The 17,110-nt window shown below is 38.1% G+C and overlaps 1 long non-coding RNA gene across 1 annotated transcript; it reads left to right on the forward strand.

The window, feature by feature from the left end:
- Positions 1–12,939: 12,939 nt before the first annotated feature.
- On the forward strand, positions 12,940–16,374 carry LOC121035302 (uncharacterized). Its single transcript, XR_005792841.1, has 3 exons — positions 12,940–13,145; positions 15,729–15,925; positions 16,349–16,374. It is a non-coding gene; the product is annotated as an uncharacterized LOC121035302 (long non-coding RNA).
- The last annotated feature ends 736 nt before the right edge of the window (positions 16,375–17,110 follow it).

Consider the following 17,110-nt stretch of genomic DNA (forward strand, 5'->3'; position numbering starts at 1 on the left):
GATGTGTAGTCCTAGGAACATGTTAGGCTGCTGTGGATTGAACTGTGTCCTCTAAGAATTCATATGTTGAAGTACTAACCCCTACCACCTCCAAATGTTACCTTATTTGGACATAGGTTCATTGAATATGCAATTAGTCAAGATGAGGTTATTCTGGAATAGAATGGGTCCTAATCCAGTGTGACTGGTGTCCTTATGGAAAGAGAAATTTGGACACAGAGATGTATGCAGAATGCCATGTAAAGATTGGAGTCATGCTGCTATCATCCAAGGAACTACTGGAATCCAGAAGAGAGGCCTGGAACAGATCCTTCCTTAGTGCTTTCAAAGGGACCATGGCCCTGCCAATACCTTTACCTTCAACTTCTACCTCCAGAACTCTGAGACAAAAACTTTCTGTTGTTTACACCACACAGTCTATGGTACTTTCTCTTAAAAAAAAAAAATTAAGCTTATTTATTTAGTTGAGAGAGAGAGAGAGAGAGAGAGAGAGAGCAGAGGAGAGGCAGAGAGAGAGAGAATCCCAAGCAGGCTCTGTGCTGACAGAGGGGCTCAAACCCACGAACCATTAGATCATGGCCTGAGCCAAAACTAAGAGTCAGATGCTGAACTGACTGAGCCACCCAGGTACCCCTATGATACTTTCTTATGACAGTCCCAGAAAACTAACACAAAGGATGAGAATAAGGTTTTGTTCTGTGATTTCTTTTTTTTAAATGGCAGTAGGAAAAGTCTGGTAAAGTAAAGAGAGATTAGATATATAAGAGAGAGAAGATATAATTGTTGGAAGGAAGCCTCTGAGGAGGAAGGAGGAAGGAAATGCAATCCAGAGCACTGAGGAATGACAGCAGAAGGAGACCATGGCTTCCACTGTGGCCACACAGGTGGATGTAGATACAAAGATGTTTGAAGGCAAAAAAGAAGAGCTTGGGAAATTCTCAGGTTGATGTTCTTGTGAAATCTCTATATAGATATCAATTTATCAGTGAAGCCTCTCTTCACTATCCACTTAAAATATCAATTTTCCCTTTCCCTGCCCCCTCTTTATTTTTCTCCATGACAACTTCACTATCAGACATACTCTGTAGTAGTAAACTTGCTCATTTATTTACTGTATGTCACTTCCCAATAGAATGTAAGCTCTACAAGTTCAGGGATTTTCATCTCTGTGTTTACTATTGTATCCCTAGAACCTAGACGTATCCCTGGATCATAGAAGTTCAATAAATATTTGTTGGATGAATGAATGAATGAATGAATGGTGACTTATTTTTTTTCCCAGTGAAATGGGAGGCAATGCCATCTTCTGAGGGAGGAGAAGAGAGAATGACAATGGGGAAGAAAGGTGTCTCGGGAATGATAGAAGTATCATGGTGAAATGGTAAGGGACCAGTAGCAGTTGGAGACCATGAAATTGTTTGAAAGTTGTGGTTTTTTCCCAAAGGTTCTTAGCAGCCCCTGTGCAGGAGGACAGAAGACACTTGAATGGATCCAGGGTTGAAGACTTTTTCAGGTCAACATAAAGGAAAGGAAGGATGCATGGACATTTTGGAAACCTGGCAGGAGTATGGTTGAAGTATTAAACGATGGGTTCTTGCCCTTATAGAGAAAAAGAGAAGGCAAGAGGGGGTTGATTGATTGGGATGGAAGAGAAAATATCCCTTATGATGTTGAAATTGAGAAATCCAGGCTCCATGAGTTGCACATCCTAATGAATGGAGGTATTCAAGGAGAGCCCATGTCAGAAGGAGCTGAGATGACCAGATAGGAGATGTGGCTAATCCCACATGAGGAAGAGTCTTACATACCATATTTAGGGATTGTTGTTATGGAAAAGGCTCTGGATTTGGAATTCAGACTTAGGCTGAATTTGGATGCTGAAACTTGCTAGAATATGATCTTATGTGAATTATTCTCTCTAGGTATCTACTTTCTCAATTTTAAACTAGAGATAATAATAACATCTTTCTCATGGAACATTTATGAGGATTGAATGAGATAAGATATGTAAATGCAACTACTATATTTAAGAGAATAAATCAGATGACATATGATACTGCATATTGCCTGTATAGAATAAGTGTTTAATAAATATTGGTATTCTATTTTGCTGTTTGTTTGCTCATTTTGTTTTCTTTTCAGCTTAGAGGTTCACTAAGAATGTAGATATGAGGAGAGTACAGAAGAAATGGGAAGATTTTGATTCATCAGGGACAGCTTTTTTGTTTCCTTTTATCAGATGGTCCTCCATTTGGCTTGAACTTCATGTTCCAGCCTCCCGCACTGACCACTCTGCCTTAGTCAAACAGTCTGTAGTCTCCTGTGCATGATTTCACCCTCTCTGGGCTTTTGCCATTCTCAGTAAATGCCAATCCTCTCTTCCAACTCCTGATTCTTTGAAAGCCTGGCTTAAAATTCAGTTCCTTCAGTAATTCCTCCATATTTTATCCTCTGCTACATATTGTCTTGGAGGGTTGCTCTTGCTCTGCAATTGTGTTCTCACATCCTCTCTGAGGCTGACATCCTTGTCCAACCCGGCTTCCAGATGCAGAATGTTAGGTGGGGCTTCCCTGCTGTTTTACTATTTCCCAGCATTTCCCTTGCCTCATCTTAGCTGAGGTTTTTTTTTTTTTTTTTTTTTTTTTTTTTAATATATTAGACATGATTTCAATATTCCCTCCAACTTGAGGAGCTAAGAATAGCTTCAGGAGGTAATGGAGTGCCTTTGAAAGTTTTTATGTAGATGAATAATAGGTTTTGGTTTATACATACAGCTCTGGTAGTAAGGTAGAAAACAAGATAAATGGTGGAGGAGACAAAAGGGAATCATAGAGAAGGTAAGTAACACAGAAGTCAAGATGCTTGTCTTGGCAGGAGACTGGGATAAGAGGGAGGTTAATTTGACCTCTGAATAACTTCTTTCATTTCTATGGAATCAGATATTAGGAAAAGTGATTTGAGTCCTTTAAAGTTTATGTTTGAAAGGTTGGTCAGGATTCAAACCCTACTTCTTCAATTATTGTATAACCTGAACTAATCACATCATCTTTAGCTTCAATTTTCTTATATACAAAATAGAGAAAATAAAACTCACCACAGAGGACTGTGGTGGGGATAACAAGAGCTCATGCATCCTAAGGGCCTTCTCACAAAAGGTCCCTTCTGGCAGTAAGTAAATGCTCACTAAATGACAGTAGTGTTTGTTATTGATTTTGTCATTACTGATTTCCATGGATCTCTGGGATTGGAAATCTCTGAGTTTTTTTCAATAGGTGGATAATCATGAGCTCTATAGATAGAAAATAATGTTTGACTAATATACTTTAAAAAATTTTAATGTTTATTTATTTTTGAAAGAGAGACAGAGTGCAAGTGGGGGGGGGGGGCAGAGAGAGAGGGAGATACACTATCCAAAACAGGCTCCAGGCTCTGACCTGTCAGCACAGAGCCCAATGCGGTGCCTGAACTCACGCACTGTGAGATGATGACCTGAACGGAAGTCGGACACTTAACCTACTGAGCCACCCAGGCACCCCTGACTAATATATTATTTAGGGTAGATAGTAATCTCTATGATAAGGTGACTGAAAGTGACCACACTCTAAATAAAATAAGTTTATTCATCTCTCACTTAATGGCACAGAGTCTGTGGAGCAGCTATGGCATCCCCAGCATGTGGCTCTGCCTCTGAGTCAAAGGCAGCTGCTCTAGTTCTATCATCTTTAAAACTCAGGAGTTTTATTGCTAGAAGAGAAGAAGAGATAATGGGGTAGAAAAGAAAGGAGAACAGGGTGACTCTGGGCAAGGGAACTTGAGTAGGAAAAATGTCTGAGACACATCTAGATGACCTGGAAAATTCTTAGCAAGGCATGGTTAGCCCCTCACCTGCCAAAGCTGATTCAGATATAGCCTAACCCATGTGCCTGAGTGACAGAAAATATTAGATCCAATGACATAGGGAGGTGATTATCACAGAAATCTCATAAATGCAGAATCAAGTGGTCCCAGTTAGGACCATCATCCCTATCTTGGCGCTTGATTTTAGAAGTAAATTACCTGCATCTCAGGAAACCACTCAGTCCCAGGGAAACTAGGTTTCATTTGGTAAAAAAAAAAAAAAAAAAAAAAAAAAAAAAAAAAAAAAAATCAGTGATGCTTCGGTTACTGCCAAGGAAAACAATCTTTCCTTTCTCCCATCTCCATGATGGCAACATGCATATGGGTTGAAATGCTATGGTCAATCTCTCATGGAAACACAGGGATCAAAGAAAAATATTTTATTCATTTATTCAGCACTTATTATGCACTAATCATATACCAAGGACTATGTTAGGCATGTAATATATAGGGACAACTGAGACATGACCCCTGATTTCTAAGTGTTTACATTTGATGTGGGGAAGGGGATCAGTAAATTGATGATTGCAATAAAATGTGGTCAATGGTAAATGCTGCAGTAGAAAGAAGCCCGCAATACATAGAAATGCAAGGGAGATGTGCCCAGCAAAACCTATGGGGCAAGTTTCTTGGACATAATGACCCTGGGTTCTTGCTTGAAAGACAGATATTAATTTCTCAGGCAAAATTAGGTGGGGAGAGAAGTGGGGCAGAAGTGTGGAGAGGATCAGGTTGGGTAGGAAGAAGAGGGAAGAAAACTAGTTGTCTGATGCAAAAGGCATCTGGAACATAAACTTTGGAGTTAAGACTTAAAAAAAGAAATAAGTTGGTTGAATAATTACCCCCCTTCAAAAACTCCCCACTTTCTCAGCCCTCTCCTTCATCACCTCCTTCCAGCCTAGTGCTAGTTGATTGTTAGAACTGTGTGTAGATCCTAATATGCTACTGGAAAGTCCTCTTGAAGACCTTATCCTTAACCTATGCTTAATGTTCTGGAAAGCAGACGGATTAAGTCAATCAGAAGAGAATCACATATCAGTCTATAAGTGTCCTAGAAGTCCTAACTCCTAGGCCTCAGTATACTTATCCAGGAAACATGTAAGTACATATTAGAAAATATGACCTTTCAAAGTGCAAGTGAAGCACTTATTAACTCATTCTTCTCTTCTGGAAGTATCTAGTGTTGGCTACATGTCTCATACAGAGCTTTGTGAAGCTGGTCTAGGGTCCAGGGAAATTATGAAGTAAGAGGTGCTTCCCAATGTTGTCCATGAATAATATTTAAAGTATTGACTAAGATAAGCTATTAATTAAATCACAGGTTGCCATGACTGAGTTAAAAAAAAAAAAAGTCCTATTTGATACTTAGGTTGACATTTGCCATAACTTAAACTGAGTGAATTTCTCCTCCTAAAATGAGGTCCTGTCCTAGACAAGGTTTAATCTCATAGGTCTCTTCTGTTCTGGAAACATTAGCAACATCAACAGATATTTATGAGTGAACCACCTGGGATACGTATCTTGGCCCTAGCACAAAGAATAATAAGCCTTCCTGTTATGGAACGAACTGTGTCCTCCACCAAAGTTCATAGTTTAAGCTCTAATCCCACAATGTGACTATATCTGGGGATAGGGGATAGGGAAGTTGTTAAAATTAAGTGAGATCTTGAGGGTTGGGCCCTAATCCAATAGGTCTGGCATCTTTATATCAGATCTTTCCCCCTTCCCTGAACCTCTTAACATGGGTACACACAGAGGAAAGGCCACGTTAAAACAGAAAGAACGTGGCTGTTGCAAGCCAGGATGCGAGAAAGCTAGTTCTCATTAAAAACTGAATGCTGGCACCTTGACTGTGTACTTCTGGTCTCCAGAATAGTGAGAAAATAAACGTGTGTTGTTTAAGCCACCAGTTTATGGCATTTTGTGATGGAAGCCCAAGTGGACTACTTCTCCCTTTTGGCAGATGCCTTTTTTTATCTCCTCAAGTAGGTCTCTCCTCTCAGATGCCTGAACCCCAAACTCTTCACTGAACGAGAAATAAAAGAGTAAAGGCTGGTTTCTGCACTTCAGTCAACAGAGAGCAACACTTTTGCTAGGAGAAAGGAAGTGAGCTGGTCCTGCATAGACTCCTGCATTCTTTTTAAGTTCTTCTCTGCCCTCAATAGGATGAGGGACAGAGAGGACTCTCAGAGAGAACAATTAAAATAAATGAAAATGGCAGGAGAGCACTTGAACCTGTGCACCTTAGGCAAGATTTCGGGTGTGTTTGTGAGACCAGTCCAGGTTATGTTATATCTTTGCTGGGAATATGTCTCCTTTCCTGCTCTGTGAGCAAATGGGCATCTCTGTCTCCAAGATATCCTAGATGTCCTTTTTTCTCTAGAGAAACTGAGGCCCACCTTTTCTAGCTAGTCCACCTATGTAGGACACCTCCCACTTCTTGGCCAGCAGGAAGCACTGTCTCAATCACCCATACACATCCCAACATAGTTTGAGTGTGAGTGCATGAGGAATGATAAGGGATGCATCTGGAAAGCACCATGGAAGTGAAGAATGGAGACGTCTCCTGACCTTACAAATAATTGATTGGTATCCTTGCTGCAGCCACTTCATTTAGTCAGAACTTTTGCAAAAGAAATACGCATATCGAAAGGCCAGAACCAGCTTCTCCTCCATGAGAGCAGAGGAGGCATAGATGCATCTTGGCTGGTGCATGCACAGCAGTGTAGGGTGGACACTTTGACAGCATCTTTTGTGGCCTCAGCATTACTTCATATTTAGTGCCTCAAAATTGACACCATATTCAGTATGGGATATTTCTTACCTAAGTGGATGGATGCTGGACAGTCACTATGGAATGGACAGTGTTGAGAGGGTATTTCCATCTCTTGGGTGGCTGATCTAGAATCTGGACAGGTAAGTATTTTCTAATTGAAAGTCATGTCACATCATGGACCACAAAATTAATGTATTGGGCCATGGTCAGCAGTTTTTAAGATGAATGGACTAGAATAGAATAAAAATTTTCAGCACACATACACTCACACACACAATGTGTCCTGGTATAAAATGTGCACTACAATAAAAATTTTGAAAGCCATTGGAGTCTATGACCTTTAAGTCCCTCTTATGCCTGAAATCCCATAATTCCATGATTTTTATAATTTGTGCTGAGCATTTTATGAGGTGTTGCAGATACAAATATGTTTAAGATGGGTTTCCTAGGGGCGCCTGGGTGGCTCGGTCGGTTAAACGTCCAACTTCGGCTCAGGTCATGATCTCAGGGTCTGTGAGTTCGAGCCCCGCGTCGGGCTCTGTGCTGACCGCTCGGAGCCTGGAGCCTGTTTCAGATTCTGTGTCTCCCTCTCTCTCTGCCCCTCCCCTGTTCATGTTCTCTCTCTCTCTGTCTCAAAAATAAATAAACATTTAAAAAAAATTTTTAAAAAGATGGGTTTCCTAAGTGGGGGACCTAGCACAGGGAAGGAAAGCCAGTTAACACGTCCAGACTCCTACCCGTCAGCAGAAACTCTGCTTGCTCTTTCTGCAAGCTCTTTCTGTCACCTCTTTTAATTTTAGCAAAAATCCTGTGATGTGTTTATTTTTGTTCTTATTTTCTGGGTGAGGAAACGGACTCAGAAAGGATAGCTGACTCCAGATAGGTCACAGAGCTACCTGGAACACAAGACTTTACATGGAATAATAAACAACTTATATAATCCAATGCAGAATTGCATTCTAAGACGTTTGCTACAGACAGTTATGGTCGTAAGGAATCCATGAGAGAAGAGATCAGCATGAAATGTCCCATGCAAGCCAAACTGGTTCTTAATGGTAAGCTTTGTGAAGGAGACCATTCTAAGTGTGGGGAAGTAAAATAAATGAAAAAGTAGAGGCAGTTCAGATCAATTAAAAAAAAAAAAACACTGACTACATTCTAGACCCTGTGTTAGCAATTGGAGTACAGCAAGCACCAAATATCCTCATTCTCAGGGAGAATAACTTCCAGAATAGGTGCTTGCTGAAGGAAATGCTTGGGGTAAATGCTGCCTGTCCTTTATATCTAAGAGCATATTGAACAGACTCAAGCACTTTACTGACCCGGAACTTATAGTTGTACATAGGTGGCCCATGTGAAAAATATTCTCCCCATCCCCCCAGGGCTGCCAGGTTTTGCTGATTAGAGAAGGAACAATTTACTGAATAGCATGGAAGGGCTGGAAGAGCCTGCTTTTTTCAGAGCAGCCAAAAATACGGTCAAGGAGTTTCTCAGGCAGGGAAGGGTCTTATTCAGAAATTCTGACTAAAACCAAGGTATATCCAATGAGCCAATGTATGGATTTGGATAAAATTCAACTAGGATGCTATTTATGCACAGAGCTAGTCCCAGCACAGCACCAAGGGCCCAATCATCTTTTAGGTGTCTCATCTCTGAGTCTCAATCCTATCCCTCTTACTCTGAGTCAACATGCCAAGGCTAACATATCTCCCTAGTGTTTAGCTAGTACCCACAATGTGCATCTTTTCAACGTTTTCTCATCTCTGTATCACATCTATCAGAGCCAACAACTGTGGCCTCGATTTCATTCTTTGTCCTATTCTGTGTTCCTCTACGAGCTTTTCTGTTTTGGCAAAAGCTCATCTAAATGTGTCCTTGTCCATCTTTCTTGCACTCATGTCATGCCCAATTCATGCCTCAAAGAGGTCCCATAAGGCATCCTTTACACATTGAACACATGCCTGCTCTTCAAACACCTGCTATCTCTGAAACTAAGCTCCTTTAGGAAGTTTTCCCTGACTATAGATCAGAAAGACACTATCTCACCTTATAGAAACATCCTTTTCATAAAACTCCTTCTCAAAATGAATTGAGTACATCAGAAACACAAGATCATTAAGAATGGCCGTTTCTTGGGGTGCCTGGGTGGCTCAATTGGTTGAGCATCAGACTTCAGCTCAGGTCACGATCTCGTGGTTCATGAGTTCAAGCCCCATGTCGGGCTCTGTGCTGACAGCTCAGAGCCTGGAGCCTGCTTCTGCTTCTGTGTCTCCCTCTCTCTCTGCCCCTCCCTTGCATGCTGTCCCTCTCTGTCTCTCAACAATAAATAAATGTTTAAAAAAAAAATTTTTTTTAAAAGAATGGCAGTTTCTTTATCTTTGCTATGTAGCTTTAGAACACGTGTTTCTAATGGAGGAAATCCCTTGTTTTTCTACTACCTTATCATGTAGTGCCTACACACTGGGAGTGTTTAGCCAACAGAGGCAACATTGAGATAGACCAATCCATTTTCACACAGTTATTGAATTTCTTATGTGTGGTATCCTGCGTTAGGCATATGCACTGGGGATACAGAAGATTAAAACAGAACCTATGTCCTTTGGTAGCATAGTTGAGCTGGAAAAGAGGGATGCAGAACATATTTACAAAGAAGGATTTGCCAAGGATGGAATCCTAAGTGGGAATGTTATGTATTATTCCAAAATGCTCTAGTCAGGTGCTCTCACTTGCTTGTTTTTCCTTTCTCTCAGACTGAACGGGCCCATAGTCTTTCTGGGAATGATCAGATACCTTCTCGGTTCCTGGCTTCCCCTGTCCCCACGGTGTGTCCCTGTCTTTCACCTGTCCTGCTTTCCCCAGCAGTCAGGAGATGGCTCCCTGAGGATGAATAAGAGAAGTAGATTTCATCCTCCATGCACTATGCTCAGTTATGGGAAGGGCATCCTGATGAGTCAGGAGCTTGGAACAAGTGCTGAGGATGTTAAATAATATAAAATGAAGTGTTTATTTTTTAAATAATCCAAATAAAAGTAAAAGTATTTTCTAATATTGTAAATGTGAGTTTCACAGTTCTTTTATTATTTTTATTATAGAAATATTTCATGATAATATTTTCAAAAGACTAAATGAAGATAGAAATATACAAAGTGAAATATGAAAGTTGCTCTTCATTTTTCCTTGACCTCAACCCAAAGGTGAATACTGTCTGCCCATTTATTCACCTCCATTTCCCTCTCAAGATATATGTATATATATACTTACCTTTTATCAATAAATGGGATATTATAGTCATTGTGCTTTGATTTTTTTCATGTAATGACTTTATTCAGAGATATTTTAGTACATAAGCCTCATCTCATTCTTTTAAACAACTGTATAGAATTCTGTGGAATGGAAGAACAAAAGTGTATTTTAAAATATCTCTTCTGATTACTATAGTTAGGATTGCAGACAACATACTTGTGGAGCCTCTCTCCATATTTCTCCAAAATAGAGCACCTAAACATACCATTGTTGACCAAAAGAAAATGCACATCTAAAGTGTTGATTGACACTGCCCAACAACATGTGAAATGCTCTTTTCTTATGCCCTCAACAACCTTTGATATGGTCAATATTTTTAAAATATTGTTAATCGGTGGCCAGGGGTGATGTGGAGAGTCTCATTATTGTGTAAAATTGAATACCCATGCATATTAGTAAACTTGAAGATCCTATACATCCTTTCTGTATATCACCTGTTTGCCTGTTTGTATATTGGGGTCTTGATGTGTACAGAGATGTACTGCCATGTTATGGGGGAGGGGCACGCTTGCAGCCTCATAAGTATCCTCACTGTATACCCTATCTTGGAGTCAGCTTCACAGAGAATCCAACTTGTGGCAGGATGCCTGTCTTCATTGTAATGATTTGTAGGACCTCCCTAAGTATTCTGATACCAAATAAATGTCGCAAATGTAATCGGTTCCAGACACCCAAAAAGGTAGAAGTGAAAATCTCATTTTTCTCTCACATACTTTGATTACAACCCTTTCCACTAGATGGCAGAAGCTGAATCTGAGACCCAACCATCATCACTCCTTCCTTTGGGTTGGGCCAAGTTCCTGGTGCTTGAGAGTACAAAGGTGTTGGTGGCAGGGTGCATCTGGTCTTCAGTCACCTTTTATCCACACTGCCTCCGCTGGGAAATACCTTATATGTTCTCGCTCTTGATCTTTAAGTTAAAGATGAATCATCCTTTGTTCCCATTCAAGGTGACTTTACTTACTACTTTAGTGCCATTATTTGGTGCACTGGGATAATCTGGTTGTTTTGTGCATGAAGGACATGAGAGAAATCTGTGAGAACATGTCAAATCTGTTCTCCCAAACATACCATGCAGGTGTTTTCACTCCACTGCTATCCCACACCAAATAGCTGTTAAGAAATGGGAAAACTAGGGTCTTGTTTGACTCTGGGCTGCATTTGGGAAAAAGAGATGTAAGATTCTATTTCTGAGTTTCCTGTCACTGGCACATTCACCCCACCCCACACAGTACCCCTTGTCACACCAGGCTCATCCTGTGACAGAAGCTTGAGGCAGGATGTCGTTCCCAAGCCTCTACCAGTTTGGCCCTTCTCTTTATTTCTCTTTCCACTCCTCTTCTTCCCAAAGCCAACAGAAGCTTGATTTATAATCAAGACAATCAGACCTTGAGAATGAGATGGTTACAAACAAATTTTTTCCAAATACTTTTTCTGTGTCATGTCCTAGGCTTTAGAAATTCAAAAACTGAGAACTGACTCTAGTTCTCTGCATTATGATGTCATCTGTTCTTGGAGGTAATGAACATAGAACACCCTTGCTGCTGCCAAAACAAGGAGGGGGCAGTTGGTGGGCTAGGTGGCAGGTATAACATGAAATTAGAGAGAAATCAGTTATTATCTCAAAATATTATCCCATTACACCAATATTTTTTTTTACTTGTCTTTTAACTTTGTTTGTAGAGTCTTTTGTCATGCAGTCATTTATAATTTTTGTACAGAAAAGCCTGTCAATCTTTTCTTTTATAAATTCTAGGTTTTGTATCTTAGGAAAGGCTTCCAATATACAAATTAAAAATATATTCTTTGATATTTTCTTCAAAGACTTAAAGAATTTTGTTTTTTACCTTAAATTATCATCCCATCTTGAATTAATTTTTTTGTACAAAATCAAGAAAGGAAGTGTCACTCTCTCTCTCTCTCTCTCTCTCTTTCTTTTTCTCTTTCTCTCTCCCTCTCCATTTTGGATAGACAATTATCATTTTCCTAACACCATTTATTTAATAGCCAATTTCTTCCCCAATTATTTAAAATACCATCTTTAGTATTAATTCTGGTAGGCACACAAATCTTGTTTTAAATTCTATTCCTGTGTATTTTAGACACAGTAAGAATGAGATGGGAGCTTTAAGTATGTTTTTCCTTCAATTGGCTCCCATTTCTGTGTATTTTTCATGAAGATGAATGTGATTCGCATGTCTAAAGATAGTATGTTTTCATGCAACATGCCTCTAAATTTAAACAAGCAACTTCATTTTTGATCCACCTCTAAAAAAACAGTAAACTCTTCCAATTCTGGAGGGAAACAAATGGTTATGCTAGACTCCTAAGTGCTCTTAAAAGGAATTTTGACTGTATGCAATTTTGTGTATAAGACTCCATCATATTCTTTTAAAATACTGTAGATACATCCTGAAATTTATTTCATGATTATTCTTCTGTTTAAGATTTCTGCCTATTGAGTCAATGTTAACAATTTCATATACCTAAGAAATCTTTTATTTCATTTAGATATTTATGAATATTGGCTTAAAGATGTACCTAACATTCTCCCAAAATTTAAAATTTAGTTCATGTCTTCTTTCTTATTTCTAATGTATGCTTGTATAATATATTTCCTTTGATAACACTAACCCGAGTTTTAGCTATGATATTACTCTTTTCAAATAACAAGATTTTATTTTTATTGAGCGGCTTTTCTTTTTTAACTGTTTCTTTTTGTATCTTCTTCTTATTGTTACTCATTTCCTCCATTGACTCTACTATTTATTTTCAAATTTTCCATTGTAGCCAACATTGGCCAATTGCTATGGTTCTGGCATATGGTTCTCTCAATGAAAACTACTAGGATTTTGGGAAAATATTTGCTTTCCTGATACAAAGGGGTGGACAAAGGCTAATACACTCTACTTTTCTCCTCCTCCCTGTTTTAGATATGAATGAAATGTCTGGAGAAGAAATAGACAACAGGAGAGATAAGGCAAAAGCTAATAGAATTGCAGAAACATTGGCCTTGATACTGTTTAACCGCTGAACCGATACCAGCAAATGCCCATCTCTGGACTTCTTTTCAAGTAAAGAAAAACAGCAGCAACAACTTGCACTCTCTTTTTAAGACACTGAATTTAATTTTTTGTTTGTTATTTCTAGAACTACTCCTAACAGACATGTATGTGTCCTGGATTTATTTCTAATGTTTCTCATTATCTAATGGCATATAAGGCTATAGATTTTGTTGGCCACATTCCATATGATTTAATATATAATGTCCTAATGCTTTCACAAATATTTTGCAATTTTCACTTGAATTCCTGTTTAAAGTAGGATTTTTCTCCTTTCAAGTAGTTTCTCTTATTTCTTTGTTAATTTCTAAGTTTATTGTATTTTTTTAAGTTTATTTTTGAGAGATACAGAGACAATATGAACAGAGTGAGGGAGAGAGAGAATCCCAAGTAGACTCCTCACTGTCGGTGCAGAGCCTGGTGAGGGGCTTGAACCTATGAAACCATGAGATCATTACCCAAGCTGAAACCAAGAGTCAGATGCTTAACTGACTGAGCCACCCCCTAAGTTTATTGTTTTTGATCTGAGATATGTATTGAGATATTTTGACTTGAAGATATAGCTGATTTGTAAAAATTCCACTGTGTTTGAAAAGATAAACATCCTCTATTTTCATAATTCAAAATTCTTTCTTTATATATCTATCATTTGCCTATTTATCTATGTCTATCTATCCATACTATTTATTTATTTTCAGGTGGTTGATTTTGTTATTAAAATCTCCTAAGTACTTTTATTTTGCCCACTTGTGCTCTCATGTGTGTGGTTTTTTTTGAGAGTTGTATTAATATTTTTACCTTTATTGTGGGATTGTTCATTTGTCCTTGCATATACAAAGTTTTTATTTTGTAACCATTTTATTCATTTCACTGAAGCTCATGAATATTATTTCTTTTTGGTGGATTATATTATATATATATAATATATAAAATATCATTTGTGTTAGATATTAAATATTAAAAATATATAAAATATATATTATATATATACATATATACTATATGGAGTATACTATATACTATATTCTATGAGTACCACCCTTTCTTCTAGTTAGTCTTTCCACCTAGATTTCTATTTCTTTTGATATTAATATCATTGTATCTGATTTTGTTATTATTTTCGTGGCATATTAATAAAACTTGTGTAATGTTTTACTTTGTATGCATCATTGCTAAATAGCTTAAAACCCAATTTTATCCCAATATGCAAATCTCTGTGTTTTAACAGAGGAAGTTAATACACTCATAATTATTGGTAGTGAAATCTTAGTACTTTTTCTAGTTATCTATCTCTCTGTTTTCTATTTGTCATTCTTTGTAGTTTCTTAGTTAGCTCTGCCTCAGATTTTTTCACCTTTTGTAATTTTTAATGTTTTATTTTAGAAAGAAAGAAAGAGTGTGAATGGGGGAGAGGGCCATAGACAGAGAGACAGAGGGAGAGAAAATCTTAAGCAGGCTCCATGCTCAGCATGGAGACTGACATGGGGCTTGATCCTATCACCTTAAGATATGGCTTGAGCTGAAATCAAGAGTTGGAAGCTCAACTGACTAAGCCACCCAGAAGCCCCTCAGATTTTTTATCTTATCAAGTTTTTTTTGTTTTGTTTTGTTTTGTTTTTGCAGATTACCCATATAACTTTAGGACATGAAATTAAATGCATTTTTCCAAAAATATGTATAATTTATCTAGGTATATTTCCTTTCCTTAATAACTTTTCCTTAAGAGCACAGAATCTTAGCTTGTTTTTTTATTTATATTTTTATTTTTTCGTTTCTGGTTCCACTGCTCTCCACCCATCAAAACCCTTGGCTTCTCTATGTTAAGAGCAGATGGAATTTGAATTTTAGATATTAAGTTTTTTTTTTTCCCCACACAAAACCATAACATGAACAATTATTTAGATTTAAACTATAAGTATTACTGGTGTCTTTCTACTCTTACTTATACCTATATCACTTTGGTACTCAGAATATGCTTCTTTATTTTCTTGATTACTTTTCTAGTAACCACCGTGTTGGCTGAAACTATCCTGATATTTACAGGACTGGTGAAGTAACTGGTGAAGTTGTCCTATAGCATTGCACCTAAGATAAGTTTTTTTCTAGAATTCAACCTCTTCTTGCTGTCTCATGGCATTCCTTAGTTCAGGTGCTTCTCATTTTTTTGCCTAAACTCTACTTTTGGCCTCCTAAATCATGTCTCTGCCCCTATATGAGACTTAGCATGAGCTTAAACAAACAAACAAACAAACAAAAAAATAAAAACAAAAAAAACAACAAAAAAAACCCCACAAACAACTTTCTGCCTTAAACCACAAATTCTAGAGTTGGTCTTTTTTGTCACTTAGTGTCATCTATCTTGATTGATTAAATATTCATTATATTTATAACTGCTGGTCAGTCTATCACTTTAACTGTGAGCAACTTCAGGAAAAACCCCAAATTTACAAATAGTTGTATTTGTAGTACTTGAAAACCGTCTAGCCCATACGTCAAATGAATGAAAATGTCCCCATGAATGACAAGGATGCACTGTTACTGTATCTGGGTAAGAAACAGAGTCTATCATGGTGTCCAAACAAAGCTGGGGCCCAGTAAATACATGTGGAGAGTTTGATTTGTGAATACATGTTTTAAAGTCTCTTCTATTTGATAGAGAAGCATAATAAAATTTTGTATTGCATTTAAAGGAAATGAAACCATTCTGCGTTTTTGCAATATGACCAGTGTTCTTCTAGCATGAGGACATCATCTGCACTCAATGATTACAGCGTGAGGACTGGATGTCAGATCCCACAAGTTTCCCTTCTGGTTTGATTACACCACATCATCCTGATCATATTGCTGCTCACTTCCCCCACCTGTAAGATGAGGAAGAAAAATAGAGGTGAGCAAAGTGTGCTGCAACAACCAATAGAAATGTACTGAAGTTTTGCTTATATATTCAGTACTTTCACTTTCATGTATGACTTACATTGAGCTACAATTGTAAATGAAGTAAACATGAGTGGAAAAGAAAGAGGGAGAGCACATTTGTGAGTTTGTGTGTGTGTGTGTGTGTGTGTGTGTGTGTATGTGCATGAGTATAACTGTACTTCCACCTTTTAATAAATATCACACCTCTTGCCCCACGTTGGTGCCTTACTTGTGCAGTGACATTTCCACAAACATTTCATTTCTAATAACATCAAACACAAACACTCATTAAAGCCACTTTTGCCCATAGAGGTCTTTGTGACTGCATGATAATATCTCTGGATTGCTGTAGAAGGCAAGAACCACGTCTATTTGTGTTCATTTCTATTAACAGTGACAGGAAGTTGTGCACTGAGGGCCCCAGAATCTTCACTTCTTCTGGGCACAGAACTCCCTTTTGAATACATGGGTGCAAGAACACCATTCTGCCTGGAATCGTTTCTTCTTCCGTATGTTAGTAACCAGTTTCAATACATTTTGATATTTTATTGGCATATTCCAACTCTGGATAGTTTTTCTGGACTAAATGCAAAGAAGACATACTGAAGTCTAATTCATCTATCAAGTCAAGAATCTACTCTTAATTTAAAAAGAAAGAAAGAAAGAAAGAAAGATCACAATTAGAGCAAATAAAATTAATAATTTTAAAAATTTTTTTTTAACGTTTATTTATTTTTGAGACAGAGAAAGACAGAGCATGAACAGGGGAGGGGCAGAGAGAGAGGGAGACATAGAATCTGAAACAGGCTCCAGGCTCTGAGCTGTCAGCACAGAGCCTGACGCGGGGCTTGAACTCACGGACTGTGAGATCATGACCTGAGCCAAAGTCGGACGCTTAACCGACCAAGCCACCCAGGTGCCCCATAAAATTAATAATTTTAATGTAATTCTCATCTTTTGTTTACTAAAAAAGTTTCCCCCAAATACTTATATTTTGTCCACCTGATTGAAAAATAATGTTCTTCTAGTAGGAGAATCAATATATACACTCTGTGGCTACTGAGTGCCAGTGGCTTTATATATGTGCTGCATTTAATCCTACGAAGCTGTTGTTACTCCCTAATTCACGATTGGAGGGTCTACAGCTCAGGCAACT

Source organism: Herpailurus yagouaroundi, unplaced genomic scaffold (assembly GCF_014898765.1).
Source record: "Herpailurus yagouaroundi ecotype Mexico unplaced genomic scaffold, PumYag 161, whole genome shotgun sequence".
In the NCBI taxonomy this organism is placed as follows: domain Eukaryota; kingdom Metazoa; phylum Chordata; class Mammalia; order Carnivora; family Felidae; genus Herpailurus; species Herpailurus yagouaroundi.